The sequence below is a fragment of the Nicotiana attenuata genome, unplaced genomic scaffold (assembly GCF_001879085.1).
Source record: "Nicotiana attenuata strain UT unplaced genomic scaffold, NIATTr2, whole genome shotgun sequence".
In the NCBI taxonomy this organism is placed as follows: Eukaryota; Viridiplantae; Streptophyta; class Magnoliopsida; order Solanales; family Solanaceae; genus Nicotiana; species Nicotiana attenuata.
The window spans coordinates 417,576-437,615 of record NW_017670628.1 but is presented as its reverse complement, the minus strand read 5'-3'; positions in this window follow the sequence as shown (position 1 = coordinate 437,615).

Here is a 20,040-nt window from a genome sequence, read left to right as displayed (position 1 = left end):
AAGTGGTGAAAGGGGAATCAATCATGCCTGAGCTAGAGTGCCAAACATGTTTCAAATATATGCTAGTGTCTCTTGATGTATAGGGACAATATCAGGCGATCTAGGTATCTTCCCCAACCGTAGGTACTGCTGGCTCCTCAATCGCTGCTTGGTACACGTACCCCTCCTTGCCCTCTACCCTGGCCCCGTCCGAACCTCCCACGACTCTAGTAGGGGTGCGATTCACTAATCATTGGATCCAGCAGTGCGTTTTCTCACCATTTGTCAGAGAATGGAAAGACAAAGACTCAGATTTCAAAATCAACAAATGTGCACAATAAGGAATCAAAGAAGTTGAATTTCCTAACAGTTCTGTAGCCTTTCAAAGATAAGTGCAAATGTCTCTTCACTGCTCCACTAGACTCTACTAAACTTGCATATGACTCGTAGCTCATATGAACCTAGAGCTCTAATAGCAACTTGACACAACCCCAGTTTTTCTACTCTAGGATGTCGTGATGGCACCTAGTCTCTAAGACTAGGTAAGCCTAACATACATTGAAAATTAACAGAAAATAACAACTTAGATATCAAGTTAAATTGATAAACTATCGTAAATAAACTCATGGTAGGACTATCAAATAACTTCCGAAAACCTGGTCGAAACGAGCCATATGTTCTACAAAGAGTGCCATAGAATCTCCAATACAATACTATTTTGAACACGAAATAAACAGTAATCTAACTAAAAGTAGAAGGTGACTTCGAGGCCTACGATCGTGGAGCAGGAGTAACTTAAAGTCTTCGAAAATAACTCATGCTTTAGCCCCCTTACCTCACCGCATGGCTTCAAGTAATTGTTCTATTACTAGCAACATGCGCATAAGTCCTACCTTATATCGCCTCATGCAGAGAAACCCCTATCCTTTTACCACCACATGCACATTCATATCAGAACACAACAACATATCGCGCACACGTGCCCATATGCCACAACTTGCCAAATTCAACATTATCAATGTTACCATAACACATAGCCCACGACTCAACAATAATGTGTACAAGAGTCTGAATGACAACAAATAAATGAGAAGGAGCTCAACAAGGAAGGATATATAAATAGTCACAACCTTAACCTCAATGTGCTACTTCACAACAACAACTTCAATAACTCACAATTTAGGTAATTCCCATGAAATGGCAACTTTAAAATTCAAGTGCAAAACATAAGCTTAACAATGAAGAGATACCCTGAATTATCAACTAAGTGTAATGCATGTTAACAACTCAACAATGGTAGAATGGCATGTAACAATAACTACAATATAGTGCATGTGAGAGTAACTTTGACAATTGAGCCTGTGTACACACTTGTCACCTCATGTACACGTCTTTCACATACTTCAATTAGCATATTCAACCCAAATCATAAGGGGTTATATCCTTAGACAAAGATAGACAAAATACTTACCTCAATTAGGCTAAATCAAGCCTAGAAAATAGATTTTCCCTATAATTTGCTTTCGCACGGCTCTCAAATCTAACAATAATGACTAAATAACATCACACAATGCAAGGGAAACAAATTATGATAGATAAAGCTATGATCTTTACACATTTTCACAAAAGTGAACAAAAGTCAATCCTGGGCCCACCCGGTCAAAACCTTAGTCTAAGGGTAGATTCCAACTATCCATAACTCCACGAGTCTATATATGTCTTTTTTCAAATCCGAGTCCAAATCGATGCTGAAAACCCAAATTTTCATTTTTCAAAACATAGAAAAAAAATCCCAAAATTTCTCTTTGATTATCTTACATTTGATGTTAAACCTCATATAAAATTATGAAATATAGTTGAAAATTGATTAAAACAACTTACACAATTATTTTAGATGAAAATCCCCTCTCCAAATCGCTTCCTACCGAGTCTAGGGTTCTAAAAGGAGATGAAATCCTAACTCTCAGCCTTTTCTTGAGTTGTAGAAGCCACAATTGTTACACAGGGTTTGTAATTGCGAACCTGCGCAATTGCGAATAATGCTTCGCAAATGCGGCAGTGACAGTCTATGTGGGAAGTTGTAAATACGACGCGGGCTTCGCAATTGCGAGGCCTTCTCCTTCGCACATGTGTGTAAAGTGTCGCGAATGCGACATTGCCTTCGCAATTGCAAAGCCTGCTCCCTTCACAAATGTGACTAAAGTTGTCTCAAATGGGAACCTACCCATTGTAGTCTAAACATTGGAATTGTGAGTGAGGCCTCATAATTTCAATCCCTAACCCTCACCTATTCACTTTGCAATTGTGATGCTGGTGCTTGCAATTGCGATAAATGCAACACCAATTAACCAGCAACCCAAAATAAGTTCAATCCAATCTGAACACGTCCGAAACTCATTCGAGCTATTGGTTATCCAAACCAAATTCACGGACAAGCTTAGTAGAGCCTGATGGATCGGTACAGAGACGTCTGTGTTTATCCCCCAAAGGCTACAGAGTTAGGAAAAATTTCACATCTATTCTTTCCTGTCGTGCGACTTGATTTCTCAATGCTAATTGAACTTCAACATTTTTCTTTTGAGATTGTGAGAACACGTACCGCTTCATCAGTTGGCCAACAGCCCGAGGCCCCAGTAGCAGCTCTTACAAGGGGAAGAGTCCAAGGCCGTGCTAGGGCCCGAGGTAGAGGCAGAGCTCAGCCAATAGCTCGAGCAGCAGCACCAGCGGCGGAGCCTCAGGTTGAGTTTGACGACGAAGTTGCAGCTCAGACAGTTTCAGCAGGACCAGCTCAGGTCCCAGAGGGGTTCATCGCCACCCCACTTTAGGATGCTCTGGTCCGTCTAGTGGGTTTTATGGAGAGTGTCGCCCGGGCAGGCTTGCTTCCTATAGCACCAGCCATCCCTCAGGCTGGAGGAGGATCCCAGACTCCTGCCACTCGCACTCCGGAGTAGATGGCTCCCAAGTTTCAGACTCCAGCAGCTTAGCTAGTTGGGGTAGCTCAGCCGGGTGTTGTGGCACTGACCGGTGAGGGGCCAACTATGTCTGCTGATGCCTTGTGGAGATTGGAGAGGTTCACCTTGCTTTTTACTACCACTTTTGGTGGTACATCCTTTGAGGAACCCCATGATTATTTGGACAGCTGTCATGGTGTTCTACGGAACAAGGGGATAGTGGAGACCAATGGGGTTTACTTTGTTGCTTTTGTCTGTCTAGATCTGCCAAGACTTGGTGGAGAGATTATTGTTTGGCTAGACAAGGTGGGTCACTGTCTTTGACTTGGGATTAGTTCTACCAGCTCTTTCTTGAGAAATTTCTTCATATCACTCAGAGGGAGAAGTATCGGAGGCAGTATGAGCGTCTCCAGCAGGGTTCTATGACTGCCACTCAGTACGAGACCAGATTTATTGACTTGAGCGTAATGCTCTTCTTATACTTCCCACTGAGAGAGAGAGAGAGGATGTTCATTAAGGAACTCGTCCAGCCTATTCAATTGCAGATGGCTAAGGAGACGGGGAGCGAGATTTCTTTTAGTGATGCAACCAATGTGGCCAGGATAATTGAGATGGTTCGACCACAGGGGAGTGGCCAGGGGTCTGACAAGAGGCCTCGTCAATCGGGCAGGTTCAGCGGTGCCTCGTCTGGAGGCAAGGATTCTCTTGGTAGGGGCCATCCTTCCAGGTCGTTTCATTCAGCACTACAGGGCTTCTCACGGTGCTCCGGGTGGCTGTGGTTCTCATATGCAGTATTCTGATCAGCTGCCCTATAGTGCATCGCCAACTCCTATCAGTGCACCTCCGCTCCAGAATTTTCAGGGTCGTCAGTCCCAGCAATCGAGGGCTTGTTATACTTATGGCGACACGAGGAATATTTCTAGATTTTGCCCTCGAGCACCGAGCAACTCTCAGCATCTCGGTTCCCGTGCCATGGTTCAAGCACCGAGTGCTACACCGCCTGCTCAGCCAGCTAGAGGTAGTGATAGAGGTGCTAAAGGTGGAGGTAGAGGTATTAGAGGTAGAGGTCAGGCCGCTAGAGATGGAGGCCAGCTAGGAGAAGGCCATCCCAAATATGTAGTTCAGAGTGGTGGGGCCCAACCCCGATGTTATGCTCTTCCAACCAGGCCTGAGGCTGAGGCATCCGATGCAGTTATCCCAGGTACTATTCAGGTTTGTAGTTGAGATGCCTATGTAGTTCTATTTGATCCAGGATCTACATATTCCTATGTGTCATCTTATTTTCCACCATATTTTGTCATGCCCAGTGATTCCTTAAGTGCTCCTATATATGTGTCTACACCGGTGGATGATTCTATTGTGGTAGATCGTGTCCATCATTCATGTCTAGTTGTGATTGGGGGTCTTGAGACCCGAGTAGATCTGCTACTTTTGGATATGGTTGATTTTGATTTCATACTGGGATGGACTGGTTATCACCTTACAATGCTATCTTGGAGTGTTATGCCAAAATTGTGACCTTAGCCTTGCCGGGTTTACGTTATTTAGAGTGGAGAGGGACTCCTAGACATTCCACCCGTAAGGTTATCTTATATATGAAGGCTCCGCACATGGTTTAGAAGGGATGTTTGGCCTATTTGGTGTATGTTCGTGATTCTAGTGCCGAGGTTCCTTCTATAGATTCTGTACCTGTTGTTCGTGAGTTTCCTGAGGTATTTCCTTCAAACCTGCTGGGGATGCCACCCGATAGGGATATTGACTTTTGCATTGATTTGGTACCGGGCACTTAGTCCATTTCTATTCCGCCATATCGTATGGCCCTGCCTTAGTTGAAAGAATTGAAGTAGCAATTACAAGACTTGCTTGATAAGGGCTTTATTAGAACTAGTGTCTCGCCCTGGAGTGCGCCAGTGTTATTTTTGAAGATAAAGGACGGATCAATGATGATGTGTATAGATTATCGGCAGTTGAACAAGGTCACAATCACGAATAAGTACCCATTGCCGAGGATTGATGATTTGTCTAACCAGCTTCAGGGTGCCCAAGTGTTTTCTATGATTGACTTGAGATTTGGCTACCGTCAATTGACGATTTGGGCATCTGATGTCGCTAAGACAACTTTCCGCAATCGGTGATTTCTTGGTTATGAGTTCTTAGTGATTTCATTCGGGTTGACCAATGCCCCACCAGCTTTCATGGATTTGATGAATCGAGTTTTCAAGCCTTACTTGGATTACTTTGTGATAGTCTTCATTGATGATATTTTGATCTATTCCCGCAGCCGGGAGGAGCATGAGCAGCATCTCAGAGTTGTTCTCAAGACTTTGAGAGATAGTCAGTTGTATGCAAAGTTTTTGAAGTGAGAGTTTTGGTTGGGATCAGATGCTTTCTTGGGTCACGTCATATCAGCAGAGGGTATTCAGGTGGATACGAAGAAGATAGAGGCGGTCAAGGATTGGCTTAGACCTACATCAGTTACAGAGATCCGGAGTTCTTGGGTTTGGCAGGCTATTACCGTCGGTTTGTGGAGGGGTTCTCATATATTGCAGCCCCGATGACCAGGTTGACCCAGAAGGGTGCCCAGTTCAGGTGGTCGGATGATTATGTGGAGAGCTTTCAAAAGCTCAAGACAACTCCGACTACGGCCCCGGTGTTGGTATTGCCTACAGGTTTAGGGTCCGACTATATAGCATGTTGTGACGCATCTCGAATTAGGTACGTGTATGCGGTGTTGTATGTAGGGATGGCGAAGGTACGATTGTCGTATTCTTCGCGACAATTAAAGATTCACGAGAAGAATTATCTAGTTCTATGATTTTGTAGCTAACAGCCATTGTTCTCGCACTGATGATTTGGTAGGCACTATTTATATGGCGTGTCATGTGAGGTGTTCACGAATCACAAGAGACTACAGTACTTGTTNGAGCATGTTTCTCAAAGTTTCCCCAATTTTTTGCTTTCAAAACTCTATGTTCTTTTAACTATGGTTTTAGGTTAAGTTATTTCGAAGTTCCTCTCTTATTCTTGGCATGTTTCTGACTTTGTTTGTTTGTTTTCCTTATCTGAGTAAGCATGTTGAAAACCCTAATTTTGTGATTGTTTGAGTCTGTTTGTTAAGATTTCATTCGATTCATACGCTGATCATCTCTAGGTTTGTTTGATGTTAAAAACCCTAATTTTGGGAATTTGTTCGAGTTCATGAGCCTATCTGTTTGGTTTACTGAAAACCCTAATTTTTAAGGGTTTTACTTGGGACTCTGAAATTGCTTGTTGTTTCACCTGTTTGTCGTCTCTAAACTCAACTGATTTGAAAACCCTAGTCTCTTTGGGAGGCTATTCAAAGTCCTGTGAGGTTGTTTGTGCATGCTTGTATGTTTGAAATTATTCAACCTGATGCCTTGTTTCAACATTTCTTTTCTCTATATGTTCTACGCTTGTGATTCTCACTCGACTCTCTGCATGTTTTCGACTCCTTCTCTCTCTATTACACCTTGAAGCCTAACTAACATGCTTTGAATGTCTGCTCTATGCTATTGCTGCATGATGTTTCTTTTGCCATAACATAGACTCACATGTCTGCTATTTGTGCATGCATTATATACTGAGTACCTCCTGTGATTTATTTAACTAGAAATCGATTTCAAAAAACTTTTCCTTCCTTGAGATCCTGATTTTACTAGCCTGTCAAAGTCTAATTGATTCCTTTTTCTTTGATTGGCCCCACTGAATCTTTCCAAAAATAATTTCAAATCCTGTACTTAGACTTAATTGCCTATTGTATGACTTTACTATTTCTTTTATGGCAACAGCCATTCTGCTTGCAAGGCTGGTTCTCCTTTCCTTATTTGGATACGGTTAGTATCCGTTTGAATAAGAATTCCCTGATTAAAGGGGAGTCTTATACTAATTGATTCTGATTTGTGACCATGCCATATTTGTGTTAGATTTGTACTTGTTACCTTATTTCTCTACACGTTTTCAAAGCCATAAATATCTCCTCCCTTTTCTTTGAACACACGAACACACGAACACAGAACGCAATCAGAGTCCACAAGTCACTCTCACTTAAAAAACTCTTTCTCTTTTACTTGTGCTGTTGTGGACTTTGTTTACTCTACTTTCTCCGGCGCTCTTTTGCTTCTCTACTGGTATGTCTCAGTTAGTTTTCATGTCTCCACCACAATGTGTTTACTTCTGCCTACTTCTGTCCAATTCTTTTAGTTGACATTTGTTTCTAGCATATTGCAACATGTCCCCCCCCCTTTCCTTTGTAATTCAATATTTAAATTATGTATGCATCCTGTCAGTTGTTTGTCATGAATTTGATACTTTATGAATCCCAAACCCTCATACCCCTTTATAGGTGAGTTATGGTTCGGGGCATGACAACACTCTAATATTGTTGTCCATGATTCTGGATTGGATTCTTTGAATCCCAAACTCAATCAGTTCCCATTCCCTTTCCCCCTTTATGTGTTGTTGAGCTTTAGACTTGGGTCTGGCAGTGTCCTAATCACTGTCCAGACTTTGGTCTGACCTTCAAGGGTCTGCTCTTAATGTGTTTGACCAAGCAGGTGGTCAGGGGTGTGCCAGCCTACTTTGTAGCTAGGTATGACCACCACATGTCATGGTCCCCCAATTCCCTTTCACTTTGCACTTACTCTTAGCTATAAGTTCTGCCCCTCTCTTGCAAGCCATGCTTTGGGACCCCCGAGCTCCCTCTGTACTTGGATGCATGAGAGCCGGCTCTTCCACACTGCACTATTCTAATTCTGGTAGTATCCTGGGTGTAAGCAATGCCTGGAATCCCTGAGATTCCTTGGAACTTTGAAGCACCTTGGATAAAGAGAAGGCTTTGGAAATCTGGATCCCGAAAGTGGCTCAATCGCATGTTATTAGACATTAAGGTTGAATTAGGCTACTCGGATCTAGCTGTTAGCTTTTGATGTATCCTTTAATTTCCAGTTTGATTCATTGGGTTGTAATAATTTTGTATGAAACTCGGGGAGTATAGTAAAAGGGTGTGGGAGGGGTCTTTACTTTTCTTGTATCCAAGGGGTAGAAATCATGAATTAGGATTTTATTCAAACTAGAAATCCTGCCTATAGGGTCTTTAATACTGATTCAATCACATAGAGACCATGCCTATAGGATTTAACGCTTAACTTTACCGCAATAATCACCTAGAAAGCATGTCTATAGGATTTAACATTCATGTTCTGTAATGACACATATAGAGATCATGTCTATAGGCTCTTGCATTTCTGCATATATAAATGTCATTAGGCAAACCGTTTATAGGCTTAATAACAAAGTTGCATATAGACATCATGTGTATATGACTCTTATTAATATCAGGAAAGGGTGTTAAAATCAGTAAACATATAGAAAGCATGCCTATAGGAAACCTCGTCTTTAATAGCATCATTCGTTCTTAAACAGTATCGATTGCTGGAACTAGTGTCTTTATTAAAACTGGTAATTTTCTACTTCTGGATCCGCCAAGACTTGGTGGAGGGATTATTGCTTAACTAGACCAGCCGGTTCGCCATCATTGACTTGGGAGCAGTTCACACAGCTATTTCTGGAGAAGTTTCTCCCTATTACTCAGAGAGAGGCCTATCGGAGGCAGTTTGAGCGCCTCCAGTAGGGTTCCATGACGGTCACCCAGTGTGAGACCAGGTTCATTGACTTAGCTCGCCATGCTCTTGTTATACTCCCTACCGAGAGAGAGAGAGGGTTAGGAGGTTTATTGACGGTCTTATTCAGTCGATTCGTCTTCAGATGGCTAGGGAGGCTGGGAGTGAGATCACTTTTAAGGAGGCCGCCAATGTGGCCCGCAGAGTTGAGATGGTTCTATCACAGGGGGCGGTCATGGGGCAGACAAGATGCCCCGTCATTCAGGAAGATTCTGTGGTACCTCGTTTGGAGGTGGAGATTCATATGGTAGAGGCCATCCTCCTAGGCCTTTTCAGTTAGCTCTCCAGGTTTCTTACGGTGCTTCAGGTGGCCGTGGTTCTCATGTACAATATTCTGATCAGCAGCCCTACAGTGCACCACCAGCTCCTATCAGTGCACCACCGCTCTAGAGTTTTCGGGGTGGTCATTCAGGTCGCCCGGGCCAGTCTCAGTTTCCTTAGCCGCAGCATTTAGTTGGATGTTATGAGTGTGGTGAGTATGGTTATATCCAGAGGGCTTGTCCGAGGTTGGTAGGTAATCAGTCGCTGCAGCAGGGTTCCCGTGCTATGATTCAGGCACCAGATGTTCCACAGACCGCCCAGCCAGCTAGAGGCGGGGGTAGAGGTGCTAGAGGTGGAGGTAGAGGATTTAGAGGTGGAGCTCAAACCGCCAGAGGTGGAGGCCAGCCAGCTGCAGGCCGTCCCAGAGAGGTAGTCCAGGGTGGTGGGGCCCAGCCCCGATGTTATGCTCTTCAGGCCAGGCCCGAGACTGAGGCTTCAGATACAGTTATTATAGGTACGGTTCTGGTTTGTGATAGAGATGCTTCAGTGTTATTTGATCCAAGGTCTACATATTTGTATGTGTCATCTTATTTTGCACCGTACCTAGTCATGCCTAGTGATTCATTGAGGGTTCCTATTTATATGTCTACACCGGTGGGTGATTCTATTGTGGTCGATCGAGTCCATCATTCTTGTATTGTGGTGATTGGAGGTCTTGAGACTCGTGTAGATTTGTTGCTTTTAAACATGGTTGATTTTGATATTATATTGGGGATGGACTGGTTATCACCTTACCACGCTATCTTGGACTGTCATGCAGAGATTGTGACCTTAGCTTTATCGGGTGTGCCTCGTTTAGAGTGGAGAGGGGCTTCTGGTCATTCTACCCGCAGTGTCATCTCGTATGTGAAGGCTCGACGTATAGTCGAGAAGGGGTGTTTGGCCTATTTAGCGTATGTTCCTGATTCTAGTGCTGAGGTCCCTTCTATTGATTCTATGCCCGTTGTTCGTGAGTTTCCTAATGTTTTCCCTTTAGACCTGCCGGGTATGCCACCCGGCAAGGATATTGACTTTTGCATTGATTTGGCTCCGGGCACTCAGCCCATTTCTATTCCGCCGTATCGTATGGACCCGCCTGAGTTGAAAGAGCTAAAGGAACAGTTGCAGGATTTGCTTGAGAAGGGTTTCATTAGACCCAGTGTTTCACCTTGGGGTGCGCCAGTGTTGTTTGTCAAGAAGAAGGATGGGTCAATGAGAATGTGTATTGATTACCGGCAATTGAACATGGTAACAATCAAGAATAAGTATCCGCTGCCGAGGATTGATGATTTGTTCGATCAGCTTCAGGGTGCCAAGGTGTTTTCCAAGATTGACTTGAGATCTGGCTACCATCAGTTGAGGATTAGGGCATCCGATGTCCCTAAGACAACTTTCCGCAATCGGTACGGGCATTATGTGTTCTTGGTTATGTCATTCGGGTTGACAAATGCCCCAGCAACTTTTATGGATTTGATGAACCGAGTGTTCAAGCCTTATTTGGACTCATTCGTGATAGTCTTCATTGATGATATATTGATATATTCCCGCAACCAGGAGGAGCACGAGCAGCACCTTAGAGTGGTTCTTCAGACTCTGAGGGATAGTCAGTTATATGCAAAGTTCTCCAAGTGTGAGTTCTGGTGCATTTCTAGGTCATGTTGTGTGTCAGCAGAGGTTATTCAGGTTGATCCGAAGAAGATTGAGGCAGTCAAGAACTGGCCTAGACCAGCATCAGCTACAGAGATTCGGAGTTTCTTGGGATTGGCAGGCTACTATCGTCGGTTCGTGGAGGGGTTTTCATATATTGCAGCCCCGATGACCAGGTTGACCCAGAAGGGTGCCCAGTTCAGGTGGTCGGATGATTATGTGGAGAGCTTTCAAAAGCTCAAGACAACTCCGACTACGGCCCCGGTGTTGGTATTGCCTACAGGTTTAGGGCCATATATAGCATGTTGTGACGCATCTCGAATTGGACTTGATGCGGTGTTGATGTAGGATGGCAAGGTCATTGCGTATTCTTCGCGACAATTAAAGATTCACGAGAAGAATTATCTAGTTCATGATTTTGAGCTAACAGCCATTGTTCTCGCACTGATGATTTGGAGGCACTATTTATATGGCGTGTCATGTGAGGTGTTCACGAATCACAAGAGACTACAGTACTTGTTCAAGAATAAGGAGCTAAATTTGTGGCAGAGATGGTGGTTAGCTCTATTGAAAAACTATGATATCACCATCTTATATCATCCGAGGAAGGCCAATGTAGTGGCCGATGCTTTGAGTAGAAAGTCAGTCAGCATGGGCAGTCTTGCATATATTCCGGTAGGTGAGAGACCTCTTGATTTGGATGTTGAAGCTTTAGCCAATCAGTTCGTGAGGTTGGATCTTTCTGAGCCCAGCCGTGTGTTACCTAGTACAATTATCTGAGTATCAAAGATCGGCAGTATGATGACCCTCATTTGTGTTTCCATAGAGACAGAGTGCATCACGGTGGTGCCAAGCAGGTTACGGTAGGAGATGATGGAGCTTTGAGGATGCAGAGTCGAGTTTTTGTGCCTAACGTGGATGGACTTCCAGAGTTGATTTTAGAGGAGGCCCATAGTTCCCACTACTTTATTCATCCGGGCGCCGCTATGATGTATCAGGACTTGCGGCAGCATTACTGGTGGAGGAGGATAAAGAATGATATTGTTACATATGTGGCTAGGTGTTTGAATTGTCAGCAGGTAAAGTACGAGCATCAGATACTTGGTGATTTGTTTCAGAGGATTGAGATTCCTAAGTGAAAGTGGGAGCATATCACTATGGACTTCGTTGTTTGACGCTCATTGACTCAGAGAAAGTTCGACGTAGTGTGGGTTATTGTTGATAGGCTGACCAAGTCAGCGCATTTCATTCTAGTGGTAGTTTCCTATTCTTTTGAGCAATTGGCAGAGATCTACATCCGGGAGATTGTTCGTCTTCATGGTGTGCCCGTGCCTACCATTTCTGACTGAGGTAGGTAGTTTGCCTCACATTTTTGGAGAGCAGTTCAGTGTGAGTTGAGCACACGGTTTGAGTTGAGCACAACATTTCATCCACAGACGGACGGGCAGTCCCAGCGTACTATTCAAATTTTGGAGGATATGCTCCGAGCTTGTGTTATTGACTTTCGAGGCTCGTGGGATCAGTTCTTGCCTTTAGCGGAGTTTGCCTACAACAACAGTTACTAGTCGAGCATCCAGATGGCTCCCTATGAGGCTTTAAATGGTAGGCAGTGTCGGTCACCGGTTGGGTGGTTTGAGCCGGGAGAGGCTCGGTTGTTGGGTACACATCTAGTACATGATGCCTTGGACAAGGTTAAGATCATTCAGGATACGCTTCGTATAGCTCAGTTCAGGTAAAAGAGTTATGCTGACCGTAAGGTTCGCGATGTGGCATTCATGGTCGGCGAGCGGGTGTTGCTTTAGGTGCTGGATACGAAGGGCGTGATGAGATTTGGAAAGAAGGGAAAGCTACAGACTTGAGATTCTTGATCGAGTGGGATAGGTGGATTACAGGCTTGTGGTGCCGCCGAGTTTATCAGTCGTGCATCCAGTGTTTTATTTGTCCATGCTTCAGAAGTATCACAGCGACCCATCCCACGTGTTAGACTTTAGCACTGTCCAGTTGGACAAGGACTTGTCCTATGAGGAGGAGCCGGTAGCTATTCTAGACCGGTAGCTTCGTTAGTTGAGATCGAAGAGTTTTCCTTCGGTTCGTGTTTAGTGGAGGGGTCTGCTTGTTGAGGCAGCGATCTAGTAGTCCGATTCTGATATGGGAGCCAATATCCCCATCTTTTCTCCGACTCAGGTACTGTTCTTATATCTGTTCGAGGACGAACGATTGTTCTAGAGGTGGAGAATGTGATGACCCAAAAGTTCATCACTCGTTTTAAAAGTAGATTCTGTGTTACGAGGCCTTAAAAACCTTTTTTGTGTTGCCTCGATTTGCGTGTGCAGTCTAGGCTTTTACGAAATGCTTTTATGTGAAATCTAAGTAGAACAAGGGAAATTGGCCTTTAAAATTAATTAAAGTTGACTTTGGTCAATATTCTAGGTAAACGGACCCGGACCCGTGATTCGACAGTCTCCTACGGTCCGTAAAATATGGGACTTGGGCGTATGTCCGGAATTGAATTCCGAGGTCCCAAGCCCGAGAAAAGAATTTTTAAAGAAAAGTGTTTGCTCGAAAATATAAAGGTTATTAGAATTGAATTGATGCAATTTCTTGATGGTATCGGGCCCGTATCTTGGTTCTGGAGCCTGGTACAAGTTTAAAATAATAATTTGGTTGAATCTGTGGAATTCGGTAAGAATTGGAGTTTGTTTGGTACAAAACGGATCTATAATTGAGAAAATAGAAATTTCAACGTTCTTGAGTGATTTCATGAATATGAGGTTTAATTCATAGTTGTTGATGTTGTTTTGATGATTTGATCGCACGAGCAAGTCCGTATGATGTTTTTGGACTTGTGTGCATATTTGGTTTGGAGCCCCGAGGGCTCGGGATAGTTTTGGATAGGCCACAGACTAAAATTGGACTTAGGAAAATTGTTGTTGTGTTGCAGGTCTACAGGCTTCGCATTTCGCAAATGCGAGCTCGCATTTGCGAAGAAATATCACAATTGCGAAGATGGGCTGGGCAGGGAGACCTTCGCATTTGCAAAGCTCAATGTCGGAAATGCGACTTCAGCAGGGATCGCAGTTGCGAATGATAGTTCGCATTTGCGAAGTAAGTAGGGCAGGCCAACCTTTACATTATCGAAGCCTGGGATGCATTTGCGAGTTCGCATTTGCAAACCTGACATCACAAATGCGAAAACTGCACCTGTGTAAATTATAACTTAGACCGATTTTTCTTCATTTATCCAACTCTTTCAAACCCTAAGCTCTCTTGGGAGATGCTCCAAAGAAGGGTTCTTCTCCAAATCATTAGTAAGTAATTTCTCACTCATTTCTTTCAATCTAATCCATCTTTATACATGATTTCACTCAAAATCAAGGGTTTTTCATGGGAAACTGGGTGATTTTGGGTAGAACTTAGAAATTTCAAATTTTGGGAATTTGGACCCCGATTTGAGGTCAGATTTCAAAACAAATTATATATTTGAGTTTGTGGGTGAATGGGTGATCAGGTTTTGGTTCGAACCTCAAGATTTGACCAAGCGGGCTTGGTGTCGATTTTTGACTTTTTGGGGAAATCTTTAGAAAACCTATTTTCATGCATTAGAATTTGTTTATTTAGCATTTGTTGATATCGTTAAGTAAACTGTGACTACAAACAAGCAAATTGGAAGTGGAATCGAGAGGTAAAGCAGTAATTGAGGCTTGATTGTGTTCGTGGCATTGAGGTAGGTGTTTGGTCTAACCTTAGCTTGAGGTAATTCGTGTTTTGGTCTTATTTGCTATGTGTTTATTGTTGAGTACGATGTATAGGTGTGGTGATAAGTATCTATACGTTGGTGTCAAGCATGCCGGTGAGTCTTATACTACGATTGTTGTGACTCTGTTATGCATTGCCCATGCTTAATATGATGATTATCATTGTGGAACAAGGCTTATGGATGTATTCTTTGTAATTGAACATTGTAGAGCATTGGCTCAAGTTGAGATTTATGTTGTGAAGTGATTGTGGAAATGAGGAGAGGTTTATGATATTGTTTCCCTTGCCGGGATATTATTGCTTATAATATTGTTTCCCTTGCTGGGATATTATTGTTGTACTATTGTTCCCTTACCGGGATTCTATTGTGATTTTGTTGATTCCCTTGCGTGAATTGCTTGTGCTAGTTGCTGGGGTAAGGAAGAGTGAAAAGAACGAAGGGTGATTTCGTGCGTGATATTTGTGAGGGAGTGTTAATGCTCAAAGAGTGATGCCGTGCCGATATTGTGAATGTAAAAGCACGAAGGGTGATGCCGTGCAATGATATGAGTGATAATGCACCAAGAATAATGTCGTGCCATGATTATGTGAGGTAAAAGCACGAAGGCTGATGCCGTGCCGAATCTATTGATTCTTATGGTGAGAATGAGAGAAAAAGCACGAAGGGTGATGCCGTGCACTTGTTACTGTTTTCCTTATTCTTGCTCATTATTTAAGTATGGTGTTCCTTGTGCTTCTCTACTGAAATTCTGTTAGTACTTGATATCCCCCGCATCATTCCCCTCCCCCCCCCCCCTTCCCCACCTATAACTGCCAGTATCTGTTATTATTACTTACCGTATATGAGTTAACTACACAAGTTTATTTGGTAGTCTTGTCCTAGCCTCGTTACTACTTCACCAAGGTTAGGCTCAACACTTACAGCACATGGGGCGGTTCCGCTGATACTACACTGTGCACTGTGTGCATATCCCGGTACAGGAGCATTAGTAACATAGAGAGGTTGCTGCCTTCAGTCCAGCGGAGACCTAAGGTAGTCCTGCAGACGTCAGTAGGCCTTGGCGTCCCCTTCTGTCCTTTCCAATATGTTTTTACTTATTTCAGAGACAGACTTGTATTTTTCTATTCAGACCATTGTTTGTTGTATTCGTAGATGGTCCGTGACATTGTGACACCAATTCTTGGTTGAACTATATGTTGGATTTTGTACTAGTATTTAGTTATATTGTCATATTTCAACTTCCGCATTTCTTTTATTATTATGGTTATCCGCTGGTGATCACATGTTAATTCCTAAATGTTAAAAGGTTAAGGAAATAGGGCAATAAAATCTGTAATACTCGGCTTGCCTAGGTTTCATGAGTAGGCGCCATCACGACTTTCAAGAGTGAGAAATCCGGGTCGTGAATAAAATAGTATAGAACGAGTGAGAGTGAGAGAATAGTAGTGATTAAGGTGTGTCAAGGGGAAATGAGGAAGGGGTTTTTTTTATAGTAGTCTGGAACTGAATGTATCAAGTGAAGAACATGGAGATAATACTGAATTGGAATCGAATGAATAACTATCGATTTAGCCTCCATAAATAACTGAATACCAAAAACCTTAATGCTTAGGAGATTGTATGAATCTCCGTGTGCGCAAAAAAGGAAAGGAAACATCAAAACATTTCCATGTGATATCGGATTAGGACTGGGGTTTGAGTGGGGCAGCTAGGGTTTCTTTTAGAGAGGAGAGAACAAGAGGATTTTAAGGTGGCGGTCTCAGGAAATAGGTGTTAGGGTTTGGGTAGGTAATTATTAGATGGGAGATGGCTTGTGGGCTGTTGATCTTTAAAATCAGCGGGTGACGTATAAGGAAAGAATGGGGCGGGTAGTCCTAAACGGGTATCGATCGGGTTAATTAAAGGGGTTGTTTGGTTTTGGTTAGGGGAACTAGGCTAAGGATTTTGGGCGTTTGTGCCATTAAATTGGTTCGAAATTTAGCCTATTTTAGGCCATCTTTTTAAGTACCCAAATTTAATTAAAAATAAATTATTAAAACATCTAATAAATGGTAAATTTATTATCTATGCTGTAAAAAATGGCTGAAAATAACAAGTGAACATCATAATAATATAAAATTGTATTTTGGGATAAATAATATAATAAGCGCAATTATTTATATGATATAAGCTATTATTGCAAAAGAAAAAAATGTAATTAGCTCAAAAATACAAATGTAATTATATGAAATGGAGCAAAATGTTATAAAACACATATGTGGGGGTAAATAATAAGTTTGGATGATTAAATAAGCCCAAAATAGTTTGAAGGGATAATTACTAACTATTTAATAATTTAAATGCAAAAAAATTGAATTTAAAGCTTATATGACTCTTGCAAATTGGGTAATAATGCAAAATAATATTTTGAAAGTATTTACCTTGAAAATGGTAATAACAATTAGATTTGAATTATGCTCGTTGTTAAGTAGTAGATACTAAGTGAAGAGGTTAGAAAATAAGATAAGAGATTGAAGATGGCTTTAGAAACCAAACCAAACGGTTGAGAATCTGGGCGTCGAGCTAGCACATGCGCAACCTCGATGCCAAGTCAGATGCCTGTCTAGGGACGGTCGATGGAGGATTAACAACTATAAGGACTATGATTGCATCTCTTTCTAACCAATAACAAGCAATAAATGAAGAATAATTAATGAGGTATAATAAATGTAGATCAAACAATATATGCAGGTAATAGAGCCAAATCGAGAGTATGTTTGAGTTAGAGAGCAGAAAGAATGTTCTTGTATTGAATCTTGTGTCTTAGATGTGCTACAAAATGACAAGCGCCCCCTTTATATAAGGAGGGAAATCCAATCCGAGTACATGAGTAATTATTACAAAGAAACATAGCTGGAGTAGCTACTCACTAGTCTGGTACAGACTAGTGTTTCCCTTAAAGGCTTTGTCAGTGTTGATAATATGCCTCGGGAACTTCCCACTTTTTTACCATGACTATTGATTGACACTGCCCCGAGGTTGGACGTCGATAACTCCTCGGATGTGAATATCTAACATAGCCTCGAACCTTCGGAAACGTGCTTATGGGCGTCATAATGACCGAAAATTAGACCCTTCGGTTTTACCGTATACAGATAGTCCCCACATTTCTTAGAGAAAAATGATAAGAAACGGCTCTGACACCGATCTCCTCGAGCCTCCTGTAATGATGTCATGTATATGATGTCAGCTTTTCTGATAACAGAGACGTCCCATCGATACATCTTTCTGAGTGACATTTGGTATAGCGCCGATTTACTTTCTCAAGGTGATTATATCGCCGCCGATCTTTTCCCAACAGTCATTGATTTCGCCTGCCGATCCGTTCTCCCAAGACATTGATTGCACCGTTAGCGCATTTCCTAGAGGCATTGATTGCACTATTGGTCACGGTTTCTCCTTTCTATAAATGGAAGCTTTCTTGAACCAAAACCTCATTCAGTCATTCGTCAACAATCTTCGGCCCCTTACTTCTCTTCATCGTCATCAAATTTTATTTCCCATGCTCGAAGCCCGTGGCCACAAGGTCATACGACGGCGTTTTTCCCGGTTAGGTTATGGCTCTTTCTCAGAGCTTTCCCCTACTTAGTGGGATCGCACTATTTTGTTGTTGTTGTTGTTACTGCTCTCGTCATTAGTTCGAGACGATGAGGGGAGGGGACGTTGGATTTTTTTCTACTCAGGAAGACATTCGAAATTTACACTGCTCCTCCGGAGGACATTCGAACTTTGCACAGATGTTCACCTCCCTACTTTGGCTGGGTGTGGCGCTTTACCCCTTTTGCTTTCCGTGGAGTGAAGCGGCGCTACCAGCTACTAACCTGCATGGCACAATGTTTCGAGAAGTGGACTCAAAGTAGTCGTGCCGGCAAGGCCTGCAAAGAGCTTTTGCTCTTTGCCGAGCCACGGCTCCCTCTTCGTCTTTTTTCTGCTTCTTCATTTTTTTTTGCTTCGGAGGAGGTTTTCGAAGATGTTGGTTGGAAATTCAAGACGAGGGCCCGAAGAGACGATTCTCGGAGGCATTTCTCCCGAGGATGTACTCATGAGAATAGTTTAGACTTTTAGTTGTTACCTTAGTAGTGGCTCTTATGCTTTAGGTCGATACGACCTTTTATGTTGGCTGGCGACAGTGGCTCATATGCATTTGGGTCGGTACGACCTTTTATATGAGCTGGCGGTAGTGGCTCTTACACTTTAGGTTGGTACGACCTCTTATATGACCTGGCGGTAGTGGCTCTTACGCTTTAGGTCGGTACGACCTTTTATATGGGATGGCGATAGTGGCTCTTACGCATTAGGGTTGATTCGACCTTTTATATGAGCCGCCGATAGTGGCTCTTACGCATCAGGGTCGGTGCGACCTTTTATATGAGCCGGCGGCAGTGGCTCTTACGCATTAGGTCGTTATGACCTCTTATATGAGCTAGCGGTTGTGGCTCTTATGCTTTAGGTCTGTATGACCTTTTATGTTGGCTGGCAATAGTGACACTTACGCGTAAGGGTCGGTGCGGCCTTTTATGTGAGCCGGTGGCAGTGGCTCTTACGCTTTAGGTCGGTACGACCTCTTACATGAGCTGGCGGCAGTGGCTCATACACTTTAGGTTGGTATGACCTTTAATATGGGTTGGCGACAGTGGCTCTTACGCATTAGGGTTGGTGTGACCTTTTATACGAGTCGGTAGCAGCGGCTCTTACGCTTTAGGTCGGTACAACCTCTTATATGAGCTGGCGGCAGTGGCTCTTACGCTTTAGGTCGGTATGACCTTTTATGTGGGCTAGTGACAGTGGCTCTTACGCATCAGGGTCGTTGCGACCTCTAATATAGGCTTTATGTTTCCCTCGTTAAGGACTTTTTTTGAAGTTGTGTTTTGCCTAACTCTTCGACGGTTCGGTAGAACCTCGATTGTGAGTCGTGTGGCGACGGTCGAGCACCTCGGGAGGTTTTGCTCGGTGGCTGAGTGTTTCGAAGCCTATAGTTTTCGAGCTTACATGGTCAAAGCGATTTTTCCTATGTCGGGGGTGTCCTATTTTAACCGGTTCTTTTTGAAGTTCTTTTGAAGTAATTGAAGGCCTGTGATTTTATAGCGAATGCAGGCGTCCTCGAGTTGCGTTAGTTTGGCTCGTACAGCCTTGTGACCATAGTCACTGTGTTTGGCCGGAGTTTTTCAGTCCCCAAGTGAAGTAGTTTCGGCATCTGTATAGGGGTATTACTAGTTAAATTAAAGCCCTAAATTTAAGATCGGGATTATGCCTTTTGTAAGGTCTTGTAAATTTATACATGCCTTGGAGGTCTTACAACTTTGGTTACTTGGTGCAAGCATGGTTCATGCCTTGCTTGAGGTCTTACAGATTTGATATTGCCTTATAAGGTCTTATAGACTTGATATTGCCTTATGAAGGTCTTATATATTTGATATTGCCTTATGAAGGTCTTAAGGGTTAGAGGTTTCTCGCATGGGGCCTTATAGCCTCGGGTTTTGACAGATCAATGGGCGTGGCAGTTGGCGGCAGTCCCCGAGTCGTCGAGAGTTTCTTGGCTCGAGAGCCATTCACTGTAAACATGGTACAACCTCATTTTAGGGCTTACGAGTTCGGAGTTTCCAACCCGGAGGTCATGTAGCCTTGAGTTTTCAACGCCAGTCCCCGAGTGTTTGGGACATTTTTTTAC